Here is a 20,408-nt window from a genome sequence, read left to right as displayed (position 1 = left end):
CAGAATTCTGAATGAAGCTATGGCCAGGGCCATACTCTCTCCAAAATCCCTAGGGGTGAGTCAACTTGTGTCTTTCAGGTTCTGGTTGCTCCTGGTCTTTCTTGGCTTGTGACTATTTATCTTGAATCTCTGCCTCTCCTTCCACTGGATCTTCTTTCTTTGTGTGTCTATATACAAATCTCCTCCTTACTTTTATAAGCATGCTAGGATTTGATTTAGAGCCCATGACCATTTCATCTTGAGATCCTGAGGGTCTGCAAAGATTATATCTCCATAAGATCACATGCTGAGGTTCTGGGTAGTCAAGAATTTTGAGGAGGCACTATTCACCTCATTAAAATGGATTACCTTTTTCTTCTCTCTTTTTTGCCTTAATTTTATGATCTAACTACTTGTTATATATCTCACATTTTATCATCTCACTGTTTTATGTAAACTCAGTGAGACTATTCTTAAGCAAAGATTATATACTACAATATAATATATCACAAAGATATTAAATGACAATCTCCAATTAGAGTGTGCCAGCCACCTTTTGGTTATGGTTTTTCTTAAAAAGAGCGTTAGTGTCTTGAAATCATACACTAGAGAAATTGAAATCTTTTAGACCAGTGTTCAAATTCTGGGCCTCTTAAAGTTATAAGACAATAAGCTATTATGTTCTCATCCTTATAGTAACAGTCTGCAGTATAGGATTGTATAATATTTATAAGAGATGATGCAAAAAAGCTTGGTAATAGAGTAAAAGAGACACAATAGAACTCTATAACTTATAGTCTATTGGCACAAAACACAATGTATGTTATAGTTGGTAATATCTTACATAATGTAAATAGTATTGTTTTTTGAACTCAGACAAAATGAGCAAAAATATAGAACTATGTTTAATTTTTATAATCATATGTGGATATTAAACCTTCATAACTCACTTTAGTAAGGCAGATGTAGCCTATATATCATTGTCAGCTAAATACACAGGAAAAAACATTGACCACCTTCTTCTATGCTGTTTTATTTATTCTTACTGTTATTGAATTTATATAGCAGGCAATATTGTCAGTTTTATAAAATCTTCTGAAGAAGAACTGAAGGCTTCAAAGTGTAATATGAAGGTTTATATCTATATCTATATCTCTCTAGCTTACACATTTAAAACTTGATTCAATTTGTAATCCTATGAATATATATATATATAAATTTACTTGCATAATGCAATGTTTAATCAATCTCTCAATTTAACCTGGTCCAGAAAAATTTATCCTGTGTTACCTCCAACATGAAGAAATAAAGATGTGTTTTGCTTGAATTTTAGAATTTAAACCATAGGTTTATAGATATTAATATATATACATACATATACATAGATTTTATAATATTAAGAATTATTTTGTCTCTCATGTAGAAAAATATTTTTTACTTAAAAATGCAAGCTATCTTTTTTTATTCATTAAGTTTATTGGTAGATTTTAGGTATAAAATATGATGACATACATCATTGGAAATTTGTATCCTTACGTGATATATTTTGGTTCTTAATTTTCCCCCGTTCCCCTCCACTCCCTTCAACCCCTCTGCCCCTCCCTATTTCCAAAGATTTCATTTCTGTTCTTTCCTTTTCTCATATTTGCTCCTGTCCCTTCTTTACTTTCCCCTATCCCTCCCCCTTCGCCTTCTGCTTTGGAACTTTCCATCCTATCTATTATAAATTTAGATCCTTATTTACACTTTCAGTTTCTCACATCAGAGAAACTATTTGGTATAGACACATGTGTCCTATTTATTTCATTTAAGAGTATGGCCTCAATGTACATCCATTTAGCTATAAATTTCTTTACTTTCTCATTCTTTGTGGCTGAGTACTACTCCATTATATTAAAAAAAAAAAACACACATGTTCTTGATCCAGTCTCCAGTTGATGGGCAGTTGGGCTGTTTACCAGGTTTACCTATTATAAACTGTGCTGCTATAAACCTGCCTGTAAACAGATTACTGTGGTATGAATCTTTTAATTCTTTTGGGATGATACCCAGCAGGAGAATAGCTGGGTCAAATGGGAACTCTAATCCTAGTTTTTGAGATATCTCCATACTGATTTCTACCATGGTTGTACCAGTCTACATTCCCACTAAAAGTGGAAAAGGATTCTTTTTTCCCCACAACCCTGCCAGCATTTGTTATTGGTTGATTTCATGATAGCAGCCATTCTTTCTGGAGTGAGGTGGAATCTCAGTGTTGTTTTCATTTGCATCTCTCAAATGACCAGTGATGTTGAAAATTTTTTCAAATGTTTATTTGCTGTTTCTACTTCTTTGTATGAAAAATGTCTGTTCATTTCAGATTCCCATTGTTTGACTGGGTCTTGAAAGTTGGGAGGTCTGATTTTTTTAAGTTCTTTGTATTCTAGATAGTAGACCTTTCTCTGAGGAACAACTGCTAAATTTTTTTTCCCACATTGTGAGTTGCCTCTTCATGCTGTTGGTGGTTTCTCTTGCTGTGCAGAATCTTTTAAATAAAATCAGATCCCAGTTGTTGATTCTTTGTGCTAATTCATGAGCAACTATGGTTCTGTTCATGTAATTTTTCCTATACCAATGTCTTCAACAGTTCTACCTAACATCTCTTCAAACCGGTTTCATGTTTCTGTTTTAATAGTGAGATATTTCATCCATTTTTATTTTAATTTAATGCATGCTGAGAAATATAGGTCTAGTTTTAATATTTGGCAGTTTGAAACCCAATTTTTTAAGAACCATTTATTAAAGAGGCTATCTTTCTTCCAGTGAGAGTGTTTGTACCTTTGTCAAAGATGAGATGGATGAGTGTGTCTGGAGTTGTTTCTGCATCTTCAAATCTGTTGCCCTGGTCCTTGGGTCTGTTTCTTTGCCAGGACCATGCTGTTTTTATCAAAATAGCTTTGTAGTATAGTTTCAAGTTGGGGATTGTGATATCCCCTACATTGTCTTTGTTCCCTACAATTGCTTTTGCTATTCTAGGTCTCTTCTTGTTCCAAATGAATTTTTGGATTGTTTTCTCAAGTTCTGTGAGGTATGCTGTTGGAATTTCAATTGGGAGTGTATTGAATCTATATAGTGGTTTTAGAAGTATGGCCATTTTTCACTATATTGGTTCCTTTTACCCAGGAGCAAGGGATGTCTTTCCATTTTCTGATATCCTCTTTGATCTCTTTTTTCAGATTGCTGTAGTTTTCAGAGTAGAGGTCTTTGATTTCTTTCATTAGATTGTTTCCCATATATTTCATTTTTGTGGATGCTATTGTGAAAGGAGTTGTTTCTCTAGTTCCTCTTTCAGTGAGTCTGTTGTTGTTGTACAAGAAAGCTACTGGTTTTTGTGTGTTGACCTTGCATCCAACTACTCTACACAATTTGGTTATTAAGTGTAGAAGACTTTTTCTGGAGTTCTTGAGGTCTTCTATATAGAGTATCATGTCATCTGCAAATAATGACAATTTAACTTCTTCATTTCCTATCTTTATTCCTTTTGTTTCTTTGTCTCTTATAATTGCTGTGGCTAATGTTTCCAAAACTATATTGAACAGGAGTGGTGATAGTTGACATTCTTGTCTTGTTCTTGATTTTAGTGTAAAAGATTTCAGTTTCTAACCATTTAGTATGATATTGGCTGTTGGTTTTTCGTAGATGGCTTTTAGCAGGTTGAGTTAAGACCATGTATTCCAATTTTCTGTAGGGTTTTTAATCATAAATGGGTGTTTGATTATGTTGAGCACTTTTTTTGCATCTATTGAGATGATAATATGGTTTTTGTCCTTGGCTCTGTTAATATAGTGTATTACCTTTATTGACTTCCATACGTTGAACCATCCCTACATCCCCGGGATGAATCCCACTTGATCAGGGTGTATGATCTTTTTGATGATCTTCTGCATTCTGTTTGCCAGTATCTTATTGAGGATATTTGCATCTATGTTCATTAGTGTGATTGGTCTATAGTTCTCTTTTTCAGTTGGGTCTTTCTCTGCTTTTGGGATCAAGGTGATGCTTTCTTCCAGGAATAAATTTTACAGTATTGCTTCCCTTTTAGTTTCACTGAAGAGTTTAAACAATAGTTGCACTAGTCCTTCTCTAAATGTCTTGTAGAATTCAGCAGTGAAGCTATCAGAACCTGGGCTTTTCTTAGTTGGTAAGTTTTTAATTATGTTTTCAATTTCCTTGATTGATATTGGGTTCTTTAGAATTTTTAAGTCTTCTTTGTTCAACTTTGGTAATTCATCTGTATCTAGAAATCTGTCCATTTCTTCTGTGTTTTCCATCTTATTGGTGTATAGGTCTGTAAAGTAGGTATGATGATCCTCTGGATTTCTGCTGGGTCTGTTGTAATTTCACCCTTTTCATTCCTAATTGCATGGATTTGGGTCTTTTCTTTCCATTTTGATAAAATTGGCTAAGAGTTTGTCAATTTTGTTTATTCTTTCAAAGAACAAACTCCTTGCTTTCTTCATTTTTTGTATCAGTCTCTTTGACTCCGTTGCATTGATTTTTGCTCTGATCTTTATACTTTTATCCCTTGTATGAGCTCTGAGATCTTCTGCTCTTTTTATCTAGAAGCTTGAGGTTCAGCATTAGGTGGTTTATTTGAGCTCACTCTCTTTTCCTAATATGAGTATTCATTGATCTGAATTTTGCTCCTAAGATGACTTTCATTGTGCCCCATAAATTTCAATATCTTGTATTGACATTGTCATTTAATTGTAGAAACTGTCTGATTTCTTCTTTAGTTTCCTCTGTGACCCTTTGGTTGTTCAGGAATGTGTTGTTCAATTTCCATGTGTTTATGAAATTCTTGTGGCTTCTGCTATTGATGTCCATTTTCATCGCACTATGATCTGATAATATACAGGAGATAAGTTCAATTCCTTTGCATTTACTTAAACCTGTTCTATGAGCAAGTATGTGGTCTATTTTGGAGAATGTCCATGAGCAATTGAAAAGAATTTGTATTGTGATTTTTTGGTGTGGAACATGCTGTAAGCATCTATTAAGTCCATTTGTTCAAGAGTGTGGTTGAGTTCTAATATTTTGTCTTCCATTCTTTTGTCTAGTTGGTCTATCTGTGACAGTGGGGTATTGAGGTTCCCCCCCCATTACTGTTGCATTAGTGCTCATTTGAATTTTCATGCCCGTTAATATTTGTTTTATATTCTTTGGGTACACTAGTATTTGGTGTATATATATTTATGATCATCATCACTTCCTCTTGAATTGTTTGATTTACAAGGATGCAGTGGTCTTCTTTGCCGCTCTGATTTAGTCTTGATTTGAAATCCATTTTATCTGCAAATAGGAAGGCTACTCCTGCTTTTTTTCAGGTTCCTGTCCCATAGCATACTGTTTTCTACCCTTTAACTTTCAGGCTATGAGTTTCATTATGAATTAAGTGTGTTTCTTGTATGCAGCATTTGTTGTATCTTGCTTCTTGACCCATTCTGCCAGTCTATTTCTTTTGATTGGTGAATTGAGACTATTAATATTGATGGTTATAACTGATATGCATTGACTTGTCCTTGTCATGAAATTTTCCTATTGTTGGATTCTCCCCCTTTGCATTTAATTTCTTGTCCTGACTGATGGATTCATTCTGCTGGGCTTTGTGAGGTTGTGACCCTCATTGTCTTTTCCTGGGACATTGTTTAAAATTTTTTGGAGTGTGGGTTTGGTATTCATGAACTTCTTCAGGTGTTTTTTGTCACAAAAGTATTCTATTTCTCCATCTGTTTTGAAAGATAGTTTTGCAGGGTACATCAATCTGGGTTGGTGGTTATTTTCATTTAGGGATTAAAATATATCACTCCAGGCTCTTCTTGCCTTGAGAGTTTGTGTTGAGAAGTCTGCTGTGGTTCTGATGGGCTTTCCTTTGTACATGATTTGTTTCTTTTCTCTAACTACTTTTAGTATTTTGTTCTTTTGTTTTGTTTCTGGAATCTTAACTATTATATGCCTAGGTGTAGATTTTTTTTTATCATAGCTAATTAGAGTCCTATATATTCACTTATACGTATGTCAAATTCTTTTCCCCTGCTTGGGAAGTTTTCTGCTGTTACTTCTGTGAATAGATTTTTTTTTTATGTTGTTTGCACTATCTCCTGCTTCTTCATTGACTCTGATCATTCTTATGTTATTCTTCTTTGCATCATCTAGCATCTACTAGATTTCTTTTTTGTGCTCCCTTGCTATTTTTGTTTTGTTTTGTTTTGTTTTGGGGTACCAGGGATCAAACTCAGGACCTTGTGTTTGTGAGGCAGGTGGTGGAACCACTGAGCTAAATCCCTAGACCCTATGAATAATGTTTTTTTACTATTTCTTTTTTATTTTGGTACCAGGGATTAAACATGGGACTTTGCCCTTTCGAGGAGGCACTGGAACCACTGAGCTAAATCTCCAGCATTCCCTTTCTATTCTTAAGAAATCTTTCTTTTTCTGGTCACTAATCACAATTCTGTCTTCTATATCTAATATTCTGTCCTCACATTGGCTCATTCAACTGCATGCACTTTGATTGGAGTTTTTAATTTCCTGGATATCTGTTTGAATCTATTTTACGGATTCCATTGTTTCCTATTCTGGGATTCGATCATGTTCCACAGCTCCTCTATTTTTTTAATCTGTGTCTGCTCTAGAACTATTAATCATGACTTGCACTGTGGACACAATCTGTGTTGTTATCGAGAAATTATTTCTGATTTTATTTTTTCCAGATTCTCTTTGGTTGCCAGGTCAGGGTGTCTAAGTTGTTGAGTATCAGACTGTTCCAACTTATTTACCCTTGGTGTTGCCTTTGGTGATCTAGAAGTCTTGTTTTGAGTCTTGTTTACATGTGTTCTCATTTCAATGGATGCAGTCTCCTATGCCTTTATTATGGTGACTCTTTGTTCTCCCAGTGGGTTTCAATTCTTAACAAGCCTCATAGTGGCCTTCTCCCTGCTCTCACCACTGTGCCAATCCCTGTATTCAGAATGACTGACTTCTGGATCCCTGTGCGAGCCTGTTGTCTGGGTGTGATTGTGGCTCGCCTATGTAGCTGTGCCCAGGCTGGCCTTTGGCTGGGGCCTACACACTCATGCCACTGTTATCTGGGAGGCATCTGGCTGGAGTCTGTGCTGCCTAGCCACTGGTGTCTGGGCAGGATTCTGGCTAAGGCCTGCATGCACCTATGGATGGTATGTGGGCGGCCCTCTGGCTGGGGCCTGTGCTCCTGAGCTGCTGGTGTCTGGGCATTGCCAGCTTCATGCATCAGTTAAATTTAACAAATTGGGACCTTTGGACATTAAAATCAATTTGGCATCCATGGAACAGAATACTTTTACCTCCATACACTGAAAAGCAACATATTTTCCATATTGAGATCACCAATATTACATTAAATCATGCTTGTTTCCTTGTTAATATGACACACAGTGAAGAAATCTGCCCAAATTTCTCACTCTGAGAATGTCATTCTCTAGCACATCATCTTGCCTTTTTCATTCTGACAGGAGCTATGCTTTTGTTTCTAGGAAAGTTCTAAGAAATGTGCTTCACACCATAAATACAATAATTTTCCAATTTTTTCTCAGCATTAAAAAAACGAAATCTCCTTCTAATGGAAATATCAGGAGTTCAATTAATCTAAAATGTTCTATAATATTTTATTTCATCTTGATTCCATCAAATAATGTCTATTAACTCAAACTCTTATGAAGTAGTAAATGGAAATGTGTGTGCTCCATACCTACAGATATTTTTATAAATTTCTCTATATTCTTCATATGTGCCTGTCTTATCTCTTCCTTCAAGTTGTAAATAACTTAATGGATATATACATTCTGTTTTCCCCACATAAAGTCATCAAAGTCAAATGTATAAAATAAACCTTTCCTAAATGTAAAAATAGTTTTTTCTTTTTCTAATATTACTGAAAATGTTGTATGAAATTCTCACGTGAGCAGGATTTTCATACAGAGGGCTGAAAGAAGGCATTATAATCCATGTAATTGACATTGACATGTAATTGATTTTTAACTGTTATGATGTCAAGTAATATTTTAATAATGCTGATGAAACAATAAGAAAACAAATTTTGAGGATGTATCTTCCAAATATGTGCAGGTTCCCTTATTTAGCATATAGAGATGAGTAGATTAGACTGTTATATTTAGTTTATTTTACTTAAAGGGAAAAAGATACAGCCTTTTTTGAAATGAAAGATATGTTTGAAATACAGCTGCTTTGCTTAAATATTTTCAAAAGAAGTGTAAAAAGTTAAAAGCATATTACCTCCTTTAGAAACTTGAATCTGACACTTTCCATGAGTGCCCTTGAGCAATGATATAATATACGTCACTACTTTCATCTTTAAAATCAAGATAATCTTAGCATTTTGAAGTTTTCTTTGGATTGTTAGATGACTCAGAGCACATATGATATATAGAAAATTCCCTGTATAAATTATGATACTTATTAATATAATAACAAAAGGATCCACCTTTTGAATGTTTTGTTGCTTAAAAACTTATGCTTTCTAAATAGGCAGTTATATAAAATGGATATTTTCTAGATTGAGGTAGAGGATATTTTTAAGGGGGTTTTGCTACCTCATTTATTAAAAGTTGTGTGCTACAAGTTCAGGGAAAATTCATGCTTTGGATTCGACTTTTTTCCTTTTCCTTTCTAACTCCTTCCTCCTTTCCTGTGGCCTCCATCTTGGGTGGACACTTCCTGCCTCCCTCCCCTCCCCAAAGATGTCTCCAAGTTATGGAATTTTCTGTTCAGAGTCAGTTCCCCTCAAAGCTCTGAGGATGTTGACCCATGGCTTTTCAAGAGAATCTGAGCTTTCTTTGCAGGGCTCATCTCGAAGGCTGCCTTTGCAAATCTCTTGCCACTTCATACTTCCAAATTTGTGTTATTCTCTTATTTTGCTCATGATGTATGACTTTCTTCACTTGGGGGAATTAGTGGCCATGATTTCTTTGTATATTTCTCTCATGCAAATGTTCAGTTTCTCTTGTGTTAGCTAGCCCTCCTTCCAGAGCTGCTTGCAGCAGAACTTATCCATCACATTTTTTTGTACATTCCAGGGCCTCTCTCTGCCCAGATATCTATTTTATTAATTTGTTCTTCATTCACATCCTTTCAGTGACTCAAACTATCCACATAATTTTGTGTTCTAACAACCTTGCTTCTCATCCCTAGTCTTTGTAATTGGCTTTTTTTATGGAGGCACATGCTGTCATCTCAGAGATAGAACATCATTCCATTTCTCTCTGAGGGTATTAATTATATTCTTATTAAAGTCCACTTTCCTGAATATTCTATTAGGTTTATTTCCTTGAGTGTCACTTTTTCCTTCTTTCCCCCCCTTTTTCCTGGTCTCCTCTTTTCAAAAACTATTTGGTGGTTGTACAAAAAAACGTGGCTAGGGGGAGGACAAGGGGAGACTGCTGATTTATTTTAACAAGCACTGAGGAGCTAAATATATGTGTGGCTAAATAAAACATAGCCAGGAGGGCCTTTGGGAGCAGCTGGCAGGAGCTGTTGGGATCCTGGAGGAGGGTTTGTAGCCACAACAGAAAGACACTGCTAGGTACAGGCAGGGAGGTGTGCGGCAGAAATGGGATTTTCTCCCTGGGTTCAGGGTGAGGAGAGAGCAGTATTACACACAGTCCCAAGCAGGAGGGAAAGAAGCTGAAGCAAGTGACAGGCCAGTGTGCAATGTTGGTGAAGAACACAGAGACTCCAAACACATGGGTGCTGAAGGAGGTCTCCATGAAGTGCAGAGAGGAGCCGAGCAGTGTGGTGAAGCCCATGCCGGGATAAATGGCTGAAATCTGCCTCTCTAAGATGGCCCAGTACATCGAGACAGGGGGTGGCTCCCAGACTGCTCCCACTAGCTGAGTTGAGTGGGATCTATGGCCTGACACATAGTCTTCATGGACTGGGGATGCTGTAATGAAGGAGAAGGGTGGGGTCCACCTGGCTTCTGTGTCCATGTGGTGGCATCGCTCTTCCTGGCCAGTCACCTCTCCATGCACATCTGGTTCCTGAGAGTCTTCTAGATGTTCCCTGGAGTCTGTCTCCCAGTGGCTATGCCTTCCTGCTCTCTGACTCTGTCTCTGAGTGTGAACTTTCTCTGCTTGCTGGGGTCTTCTCTAGATGTGGCCTCTTTGTGCAGGTCCAGCTGGCTCTGTGTAGACAGGGACCTTGCATCTCATGGGGTTCATGTAAGCAGTGGGTTTCTTAGCTTGCCCTGGCTCCCTGGGGCCATCAGATTCACCTGGGTCTTCAGGTTCCACACCAGGATGGTCTGACTCCCAGAGGTCCCCATCTGAGGCTGGATTGGGAGTCACTGTCCGAGGCCACTTTGGGGGCCTTTGCTCCTCCATGGGCAACCTGATTTCCTCTCTGTGTTCTTTGCAGCTGGCTCTGGAAGTCTGATAATCAGAGTGGCCAAGGAAATTAACAATTCTAAACTAAATTTGTATTAGATGGCAAAGTCCACTTTTTAGGGAAATGTTGGTATTAAAATACAGCTACAAAATAGAGTCAAAACCTTATCTCTTATGGTTGGTTGAAATACCTCAGACTCTTCTACTCTTCACATTAAGAGATAATCTCCTCCTCTTGATGGAAGGCTGACATTAGTGACTTATTTAAAAGGAAGAATCTAAGTGAATAACAATTGTTCCGTAACATCTGAAGCTGGGCATCAGAATATTTGTATCTTAAAAACTTCCATGGTAAGATATAAAGAGGAACAGAGTTCTACCAAACTAGGGACCAAAGATCTTGGCTAATAGTCTGAGCTACACATCCTGGCTAAGATTCTAATAGAGTGTCACCATCAATGTGCCAGCCATGTGAGCCACCTTGAAAGTTATACCTCCAGGCATACCTCAGGTGATGTCATTAGGAGAACTGAGTCACCAGCTGAAACTTTTCTTAAATTTCTGACTCACAAAATCATGAGCAAATTCTAATTATTGCTTTAATCCACTAGGTTTTGGAGTAATTTTTCATGCAACAGTAACTGAATAAAATATCTCCCAGTGATTTTTTTGTTATCTAATTAGTACATTTTCCTTTGTTGTAACAAAATACTAATGGTCATATGTCTCACAGATAATTAAAAACACTCCTCATAACAAGGCAAGTCTAACCCCAACTATGGGAAATGTGCCATGAGGAAAAAGCCCATTAGTATAATGAATGTGAAAGCCTTCAGTCTGTGCATTCAATTTAATTCAATTGAAAGATATCAAAAGATGTAGAGATTCTGTAATGTAAATCTGTTTTCATTCAGAGTGATACTGTATGGAAGCTATGTGACCATCCCAGGCCCCGCCCATGCCACAGTGAGGTCAGCTAAGCCCCATGGGTGCCTTTCAAGGCCCAATACCCCCTCCCCACAGACTCGTGAGCCTCTGGCCTTCTGGCATTTCTGCTACCTGGTCCCACACTACAGAGGCACAGGAGATTATAAAGACCCTTGTCTGAGCGCCACAAGATAGAGCAGAAGTTAATAACAGAAAGAGGGCTTCTCAGGCTCCTTGATGAAAACTGAAGCTCAGCAGAAAAGTAAAGAGAATCTCTACAATAAAGGCACATCAGACCACTGTACTTGGTCTGCTGCTAGCTTGCTGAGACTCATTGACTCATATATGCACATGGATTCCTATGTTGCCTACTGTGACAGCAGAGACATACCCTGAAGGAGGCCAATAATTTTTATTGCTATTTGTGAAAAAGAAAATAAAATTTTTTTCTCTTATTTTTAATTCTTAATTTTTACTTTTTTTTACTCTTCAGATTTTTACTTTTATTTCTTTTCTTTCTTTTATCTTTTCTTTTTCTCTCTCACTCATTCTCTTGCTGTCCCACATTACTCTTCATCTCCCCATTTGTTCCTTTCTACCCTGAATTCAGATTTCTCCCTTATTGTTCTTTTTTTCTCTTTTTCCTTCTCATCATTAGGTTTAAAGGAAAGTAAATTGAGTATCTAGCCTCCCTGTTTCTGTTAAGTGATTCTATTCACATCTTTGTTCTTTCATTTTGCCTTTTTCTCTTGCCTTTAACAACTTCTTAGAGTCCATGTGATCTTTCTGTGTCTTCGGGCCTCACTGCTAATCTTACCTGTTCTTTCTACCTGTCCCTCCCTCCCCAACTCCTTTTAACTCCCCACTTGAAGGGGAAAGATGCTATATTGAAGAGCTTATTCATTGTAAACTTATGTTAGGTTGGTCCTTGGTTTTAATTTAACTCACATAGTTAAAATTGAGAGATTAATAACTACCACAAATTGTCATTTTCTAAGCTGTGCTTGATGCTATGTATTGCTGACTATGTCTTTTGGGCTAACATGTTGTGATTGACCTAATTAGTTTTCATTCCTGGTATAAGGAAAATAAAATAGCCTCCGAGTCATTTTCCTACCTGGTATAAGGAAAATGAAATAGCCAAACACAAGCTATATCCAGAAGACACCTCTGAAAAGCAATCATTCCACAAGGGTTTTAAATACAAGCAATAAAGATATCTACATTAGGCAATTATGAAATATCAACCCAGGGAGTAAACCAAGGACAGTACCAAAAACAAAAATGAGAAGACACTCAAGCAAGGCACAAATGCAGGCTTCCACACCACAAAAAGGAAATTCTGGGGGAAATGAGGTGGAAATATCTGACAAGCAACCACTTTGCTATCCAGAACTGATAGCACAGGAAGTAACAAAGCAGATGCGTGAGGCTCAAGAAAAATTCAAAGCAGAAATAATCTCCTAGATAAATAGAGACATGGTGAGCAGAATGAAAGACATGATTATAAGCTCTAGGCCAGAAACAGATAAGAAAATAGATGAGATCAGAAACATGCTGGAAGCCATGAATGCCCAGCATAAGAAAGAAATGGAAAACATGAAACAGATTCAAACAGATATTCAAGACATTAAAAACTCCATTGAAAGCATGCAGAGCAGACTAAGAGAATCTGAAGACAGAATATCAGATATAGAAGACAGGATTGCAGTGCAAGACCATGAAAACAGAGATTTCTTAAAGATAGTAAGGGACCATGAGAAATCAATCTAACAGCTGCTAGATGATGCAAAGAAGAATAACATAAGACTCATAGGAGTCCACGAAAAAAACAGGAGAAAGTACAATTGACATAAAAAAATTGTTCACAGAAGTAATAGTAGAAAACTTCCCAGACAGATGTAGAGAATTGGACATACAGATAAGTGAGGGATATAGAACTCCAACCAGCCATGACCAAAACAAATCTACACCTAGATATATAATAGTCAAGATCCCAGAAACTCAACAGAAGAACAAAATTCTACAGGCAGTTAGAGAAAAGAAACAAATCACCTACAAAGGAAAGCCCATCAGAATCATGGCAGATTTCTCAACACAAACCCTCAAATCAAGGAGAGCCTGGAGTGAAGTATTTCAAGCCCTAAAAGAAAATAACATCCAACCTAGACTGTTGTATCGGGCAAAATTATCTTTCAAAATCAATTGGGAAATTAGATATTTTCATGAGAAAGAACACCTGAGAAACTTCATGAGCACCAAACCAGCACTCCAAACAATTATAAGCAATATCCTAGAAAAAGACAATGAAGATCACAACTCCATGAGGCCCAGCAGAGGAAAGGTACCACACAAGGTAAGACACTAAAGCAAAAGGGGGGAAAATAAGAAATAAAAGAGCCAACAACAGTAAAACATCATGACAAGGATGAGTCAATATCTGTCCATTATAACTATTAATGTTAATGGCCTCAGTTCACCAATCAAAAGAAATAGACTGGCAGAATGGATTAGGAAAAAAAAAACCCAGGAATATGTTGTATAAAAAAAACACACCTAACTCAAAAGGAAATCCATAAACTGAAAGTAAAAGGGTGGAAAACAGTTCTCCATGTGACAGGAACCGAGAAAAAAGCAGAGATAGCAGTCTTATTTGCAGACAAAGTAGATTTCAAACCAAAACTAATTAAGAGAGACAAAGATGGTCACTACATCCTTGTGAAAGGAACAATCCAAGAGGAAGAGATGACAATCCTAAATATATATGCACCAAATACAAATGCCCCCAACTATACAAAACAAATATTAATGGACATGAAAAACCAAATAAGCACTAATACAATTGTAATGGGGGACCTCAGCATCCCTCTATCACAAATAGACAGATCAACTAGAAAAAAAATTAACAATGAAATTCTAGAACTGAACCAAGCTATTGAAGAAATGGACTTAATAGATGTTTACAGAGTGTTCCACCCCACAAAATCACAATACACATTCTTTTCAGCTGCACACAGTTCATTCTCCAAAATAGATCACATGGTAGCTCATGGGACATATCTAAGTAAATGTAAAAGAATCGAAGTTATCCCCTGTATATTATCAGACCATAGTGCAATAAAATTGGAGATCAATAACATAAGAAACCACAAAACTCCCACAAATACATGGAAATTGAATGACACCCTCCTGAACAACCAATGGGTGACAGGAAGTTAAAGAAGAAATTAGACAACTTCTAAAAGTAAATGATAATCCCAGGACAACATACAGGAATCTGTGGGACACAATAAAAGCAGTTCTGCACGGGAAATTCATAGCAGTGAATGCCCATATTAGGACAACAGAGAGAACTCAGTAAAATAACCTAATGCAGAACCTCAAGCTCCTAGAAAAAGAAGAGCATAACAAACCCAACACGCATACAAGAAAGGAAATTATAAAGATACGAGGAGAAATCAATACAATGGATACCAAGAGGACAATACAAAAAAATCAATGAATCAAAGACTTGGTTTTTTGAAAGAATAAATAAAATCGATAAATCTTTAGCCAACCTTATCAAAAAAAAGGAAAGAAAAGGCTCAAATCCAGGCAATTAAGAATGAAAAAGGTGAAGCCACAGCAAATCCAGCAGAAATTCAGAGAATCATCAATACCTATTTGAGAACTTGTACTCTAATAAAATGGAAAACACAGAAGAAATGGACAGATTCCTAGATACATATGAATTGCCAAACTTAAATGAAGAAGATATAGAAATTCTAAACTCCCCAATTACAATGAGTAAAATTGAAAATGTAATAAAAAACTTACCAACAAAGAAAAGCCCAGGTCCTGATGGGTTCACTGCTGAATTCTACAAGACATTTAAAGAAGAACTATCACTATTACTCTTTAAACTCATCAAGGAAATTGAAAGGGAAACAAGGCTTCCTAATTCATTCCTGGAAGCAAGTGTTACTTTGATCCCAAAACCAGGGAAAGACCCAACCCAAAAAGAGCACTACAGACCAATCTCCCTAATGAACATAGATGTAAAAATCCTCAACAAGATACTGGAAAACAGAATATAGAGGGTCATCAAGAAGATCATACACCCTGACCAAGTCGGATTTATCCCAGGGATGCAAGGATGGTTCAACATCCGTAAATCAATAAATGTAATACACTATATTAACAGAGTCAAGGACAAAAACCATATGATCATCTCAATAGATGCAGAAAAAGTATTTGAAAAAATCCAACACCCATTCATGATGAAAATGCTACAGAAAATTGGAATAGAAGGTCTTTATCTCAACCTGATTAGGGCTATCTATGAAAAACCAACAGCCAAAATCATACTAAATGGTCAAAAACTGAAAACTTTTATGCTAAAATCAGGAACAAGACAAAGATGCCCACTATCACCACTCCTGTTCAATATAGTTCTGGAAACATTAGCCACAGCAATTAGAAAAGAGAAAGAAATAAAAGGAATAAAGATAGAAAAGGAAGAAGTGAAACTGTCATTATTTGATGATGTTATGATACTTTACATAGAAGATCCAAAAAACTCAGTCAAAAGTCTGCTAGACCTAATTGACAGATTCAGTAGAGTAGCTGGATGCAAGGTCAACACTCAAAAAACAATAGCCATCTTATACACAAATAGCAGACCCATTGAGAGAGAAATTCAGGAAATAATGCCTTTTACAATAGCATCTAAAAAAATGAAATACCTAGGAATCAACCTAACAAAAGAAGCAAAAGACTTCTACACTGAAAATTACAGCTCTCTGAAAAAGGAGATGGAAGAGGATATAAGAAAATGGAAAGATATCCCTTGTTCCTGGGTAGGAAGAACCAATATAGTGAAAATGGCCATACTTCCAAAATTATTATATAGATTTAATGCAATCCTGATTGAAATTCCAACAATATACTTCACAGAACTAGAGAAAACAATCCAAAAATTCATTTGGAAGCAGAAGAAACCTAGAATAGCTAAACTAATTCTAGGCAACAGAGACATGGCTGGGGGTATCACAATCCCCCTACCTGAAACTACAAAGCTATTGTGATAAAAGCAGCATGGTACTGGCAAAGAAATAGACCTGAGGATCAGTGGAACAGATTAGAAGATGCAGAAACAACTCCAGACATACTCAGCTACCTCATCTTTGACAAAGGAGCCAACCACCCTCATTGGAGGAAAGATAGCCTATTTAATAAATGGTGTTGGAAAAACTGGATTTCAACCTGACAAAGATTAAAATTAGACCCATACCTATCACCGTGCACTGAACTAAGATTGAAGTGGATTACAGATCTAAATATTAAGGCAGAAGCACTAAGCTTGCTGGAAGATAAGTTAGGTAGAACTCTTGATGACATTGACATAGGAAAAGACTTTATGAACAAATCTTCAGTAGCAAGGGAGCTAGCACAAAGAATCAACAACTGGGATCTCATCTTATTAAAAAGCTTCTGCACTGCAAGAGAAACTACCAACAGAGCTAAGAGACAACCTACATTGTGGGAAGAAATATTTAGCAGCTGTACCTCAGACAAAGGTCTACTATCGAGAATATATAAAGAACCTAAAAAAAATCAGACCCCCCAAATTCAAAAACCCAATTCAAAAGTGGGCATCCGAGATGAGCAGACATTTCTCAGATAAAGAAGTAAAAACAGCAATTAAATATATGAAAAAATGTTCAACATCACTGGTCATTCGAGAGATGCAGATGAAAACAACATTGAGATTCCACCTCACCCCACAAAGATTGGCTGCTATCAAGAAATCAACCAATAAAAAATGCTGACGGGGTCGTGGAAAGATAGGAACCCTTCTCCATTTTTGGTGGGAATGTAGACTGGTGCAACCACTGTGGAAATCAGTATGGAGATACCTCAAAGAACTAGGACTACAGGTCCCATTTGATCCAGCTATTCCCTAATGGGAATCTTCCCCAAAGAATTAAAAGAATCATACCACAGTGATATATGTGCACTTACGTTTATAGCGGCACAGTTTGTAATAGCTAAAGCTTGGAAACAGCCCAAGTGCCCATCGACTGGAAACTGGTTAAAGAAGATGTGTGTTTTTTCTATAAAATGGAGTACTACTCAGCCATGAAGAATGAGAAACTAGAGACATTTTTAGCTAAATGGATGCATATTGAGGCCAGACTCTTAAGTAAAATAAATAGGACACACATGTGTAAATACCAAATAGTTTCTCTAGTGTGAGAAATTCAAAGTGTAAATAAGGATGAAAATGATTAAAATGAATAATTGATAATTTGAAATAAGAAAAGGTCCAAGGGTTAGGGGATGGTGGGAGGGGAAGTGGAAAGGGAAGAAGGGAAAGGAAAAAAATATGAGAAAGAAAGAAAAATGGAATCAAAGTCTATGTAAATAGGGAAGGGTGGAGGGGGTAAAGGATGTACAGGTAGTGGGAGAAAAAATAAAAGCTAAGATACGTCATATTCTGGTACAAACACCCAATGATAAATGTAATTGTATTTTATACCTAAAATGCACCAATAAATACATATATATATATATAAAATAAAGAGTGACACTGTATCATAGAATTCACTTTGGGGGAAGAAGAGTAAAAGTATATTTGAGCATATTTTTACTATGCAAATACTGTCAGATTTTCAATTTAGAATAACATCCCTAAAATAATGGAAAAGGAAAGTTTTCTTTGTTTTTTTTGGTACCAGGGATCGAACTCCAGTCCTTGCTCTCGCACAACAGGCAGCAAAACCACTGAGCTAAATCCCCAGCCCAGGAAAGTTTTTTTTTTTAAGCTAAGAGCTTAAAAAAAGCTTGAAACACAATTATGACAACAAGTTATTCAGTGAGCAAGTTGACTTGAGAATTTACCTATTAAGACTCTTTTCTAAAAAGATGAGTATTTGACATTGCTTGCAGATATTAAGGATGTCACTTTTGGAAGGTCTTGAAAATTCATAGACAAACTAGAGATGAAAGATAAGTTATTATTGCATCAATGAGCTGCCACAACTTAATAGTGTGCACTATCATTAACTCTATATATCATTCTATATTTTCCTCCATGTACTAACAGAACTATACACGATACCTACAAACTAACAGAAGCTATGAAGGTGAAGATAATTGTATTTTGATTATTTCCTTTTAAATCAAAAACTACAATAGTCTTGGCACAAAGTTTTCAAATATATTTTTAAATGAATGAAAGTAAATAAATGACTATATACATGTACATTGAAATTTATATTTGTTGTAAATGCAAAGTAGATAGTATCAAAATTAGTACCAACATAGATCAAAACTAAGATCAAGTTATAATCAATCATCATCATAAGCAAGTTCACTGATTGATCATTAAAATGATATCCCTCACTTATCCATGAGGGATAATTTCCAAGACTCCAGTGAATATTGGAAACTACAGATAGTTTTGTATCCTATGAATACTGTTTTTACCATAAATCTTTGCAAACTCTGCCAAAATTTTATTTCTTCCCTTGCAAAGTTGAAAACTGTTATAGTTTAAATTTAAAGTGTACCCCAAACATCTCAAGTGTTTAAAATTGGCTTTGCGATGGTGTTTGGATCATGGGGTTGCTGTGCTCATCAGTGGTGAATTCATGGCTGAATGTGCTGTTAGGGGGCAGGTACCAGTTATAGGAGGTGAGTCACTGGGGGCATTAATTTGGAGGATCTCTCTTTCTTTCTCTGACTCTTCCTACTCTCTGTGGTTTTTGGCTGCCATGGGTTTAGCAGTTTCCCTCCATTATGCCTTTGTGTCATAACCTTTTTGGTTTCCAGCCAGTCTACCATGGACTGAATGCTCTAAAACCATGAGCCAAAACAAGCCTCTCCTCCTTAAGTGGCAGGTGTCAAAGATTTTGTTCCAATGATGAGAATGCTGATCATACAGTAATTTTCACCTTGTCACTTAAGGAAGCACCTTGTGGCTTAATTCTATCTTTTTATTTACTCATTTATGTATGCATTTTCTTTGTTATTAGGAATTTAATGCAGGGCTTTTGTTTAACTAAGGTACATTCTCAACCTTTTTTAATTTTAAGTCAGGTTCTCACTAAATCACTAGGTGGCCCTGCCTAGGCTCAAATTTGCAATAATCTTGCTTCAGACTCCCAGAATGGTGAGATTATAAGCACACATGGCCACACTCACTAGTATGTGTGTGTGTGTATATATATACACATATATATAATAAATATATATATAATAAATATATATATATATATATTCAAATTGCTCTCATAATTATTCCTGTGCTATGGGACCATTACTATGTAAACTAGGGGTTACTTAAACCAATGCACTGTGGTACCTGGACAATGGACCTGAAAACTAAGAAGGTATGAAAGTCCTAAGTGCCTTATGTGTGGTTTTGCTTTCTCATGTTTTCACTTGCTGTCAACAGCAGTCTGAAAGATATTAAATGTGAAATTCGAGAAATAAACAATTCATAAACTTTAAATTGTGTACTGTTGCAAGTAGCATGATGAGGATCTTGAGACATTCCAAATATATCTAAACACATGCTCTGAAGTAGGATCTTATTAATCAGCTTGGTGTCACTGTGACAAAATATCTGAGAAAATCAACTTAAAAGAGGAAATGTTTATTTTAACTCATGATTTCAGAGTTTTCAGTCCATTTTGACTTTACTTTGTTGCCATGGAGACTGGGGAAGCAGTGCATCCATGTTGGGGACTCTGTGTCAGGGGAAATGGCTCATATCTGGGTGGCTGAGATGCAATGGGGAGGAAGGGGCAGGTTTCCAATATGCCCTTCAGGAGTATGGCTGCAATGACATGATTTCCTTCCTTAGACCCCTGTCCTAAATGTCCTGCCATTTCCTAACAGTACCACAGTTTGGCAAGTAGCCTTTGAACACATGAGCCTTTGGATCCAGAATGTAGCAGGTCTAAAACTTACCTTTTTAATTTCATAAAGACAGACATACAGCTAATTGCAATCACACATGACAAGTTAAATAAAAATAAAGATTCTGTTGAATAATAATAGTTTTTCCTATGTTAAATTCCTATATTAAATTCATAA

The 20,408-nt window shown here is 36.4% G+C and overlaps 1 pseudogene; it reads right to left on the bottom strand.

Annotated features, from left to right (window-relative positions):
* Window positions 1-9,398: 9,398 nt before the first annotated feature.
* On the bottom strand, window positions 9,399-10,394 carry LOC147826719 (proline-rich protein 20G-like; annotated as a pseudogene).
* Between the last annotated feature and the right edge of the window lie 10,014 nt (window positions 10,395-20,408).

Source organism: Heterocephalus glaber, unplaced genomic scaffold, assembly GCF_053883595.1.
Source record: "Heterocephalus glaber isolate CG9 unplaced genomic scaffold, H.glaber_assembly_v1.0 deba00001461, whole genome shotgun sequence".
Taxonomy (NCBI): domain Eukaryota; kingdom Metazoa; phylum Chordata; class Mammalia; order Rodentia; family Bathyergidae; genus Heterocephalus; species Heterocephalus glaber.
This window is presented reverse-complemented; position numbering and strand designations above follow the sequence as displayed.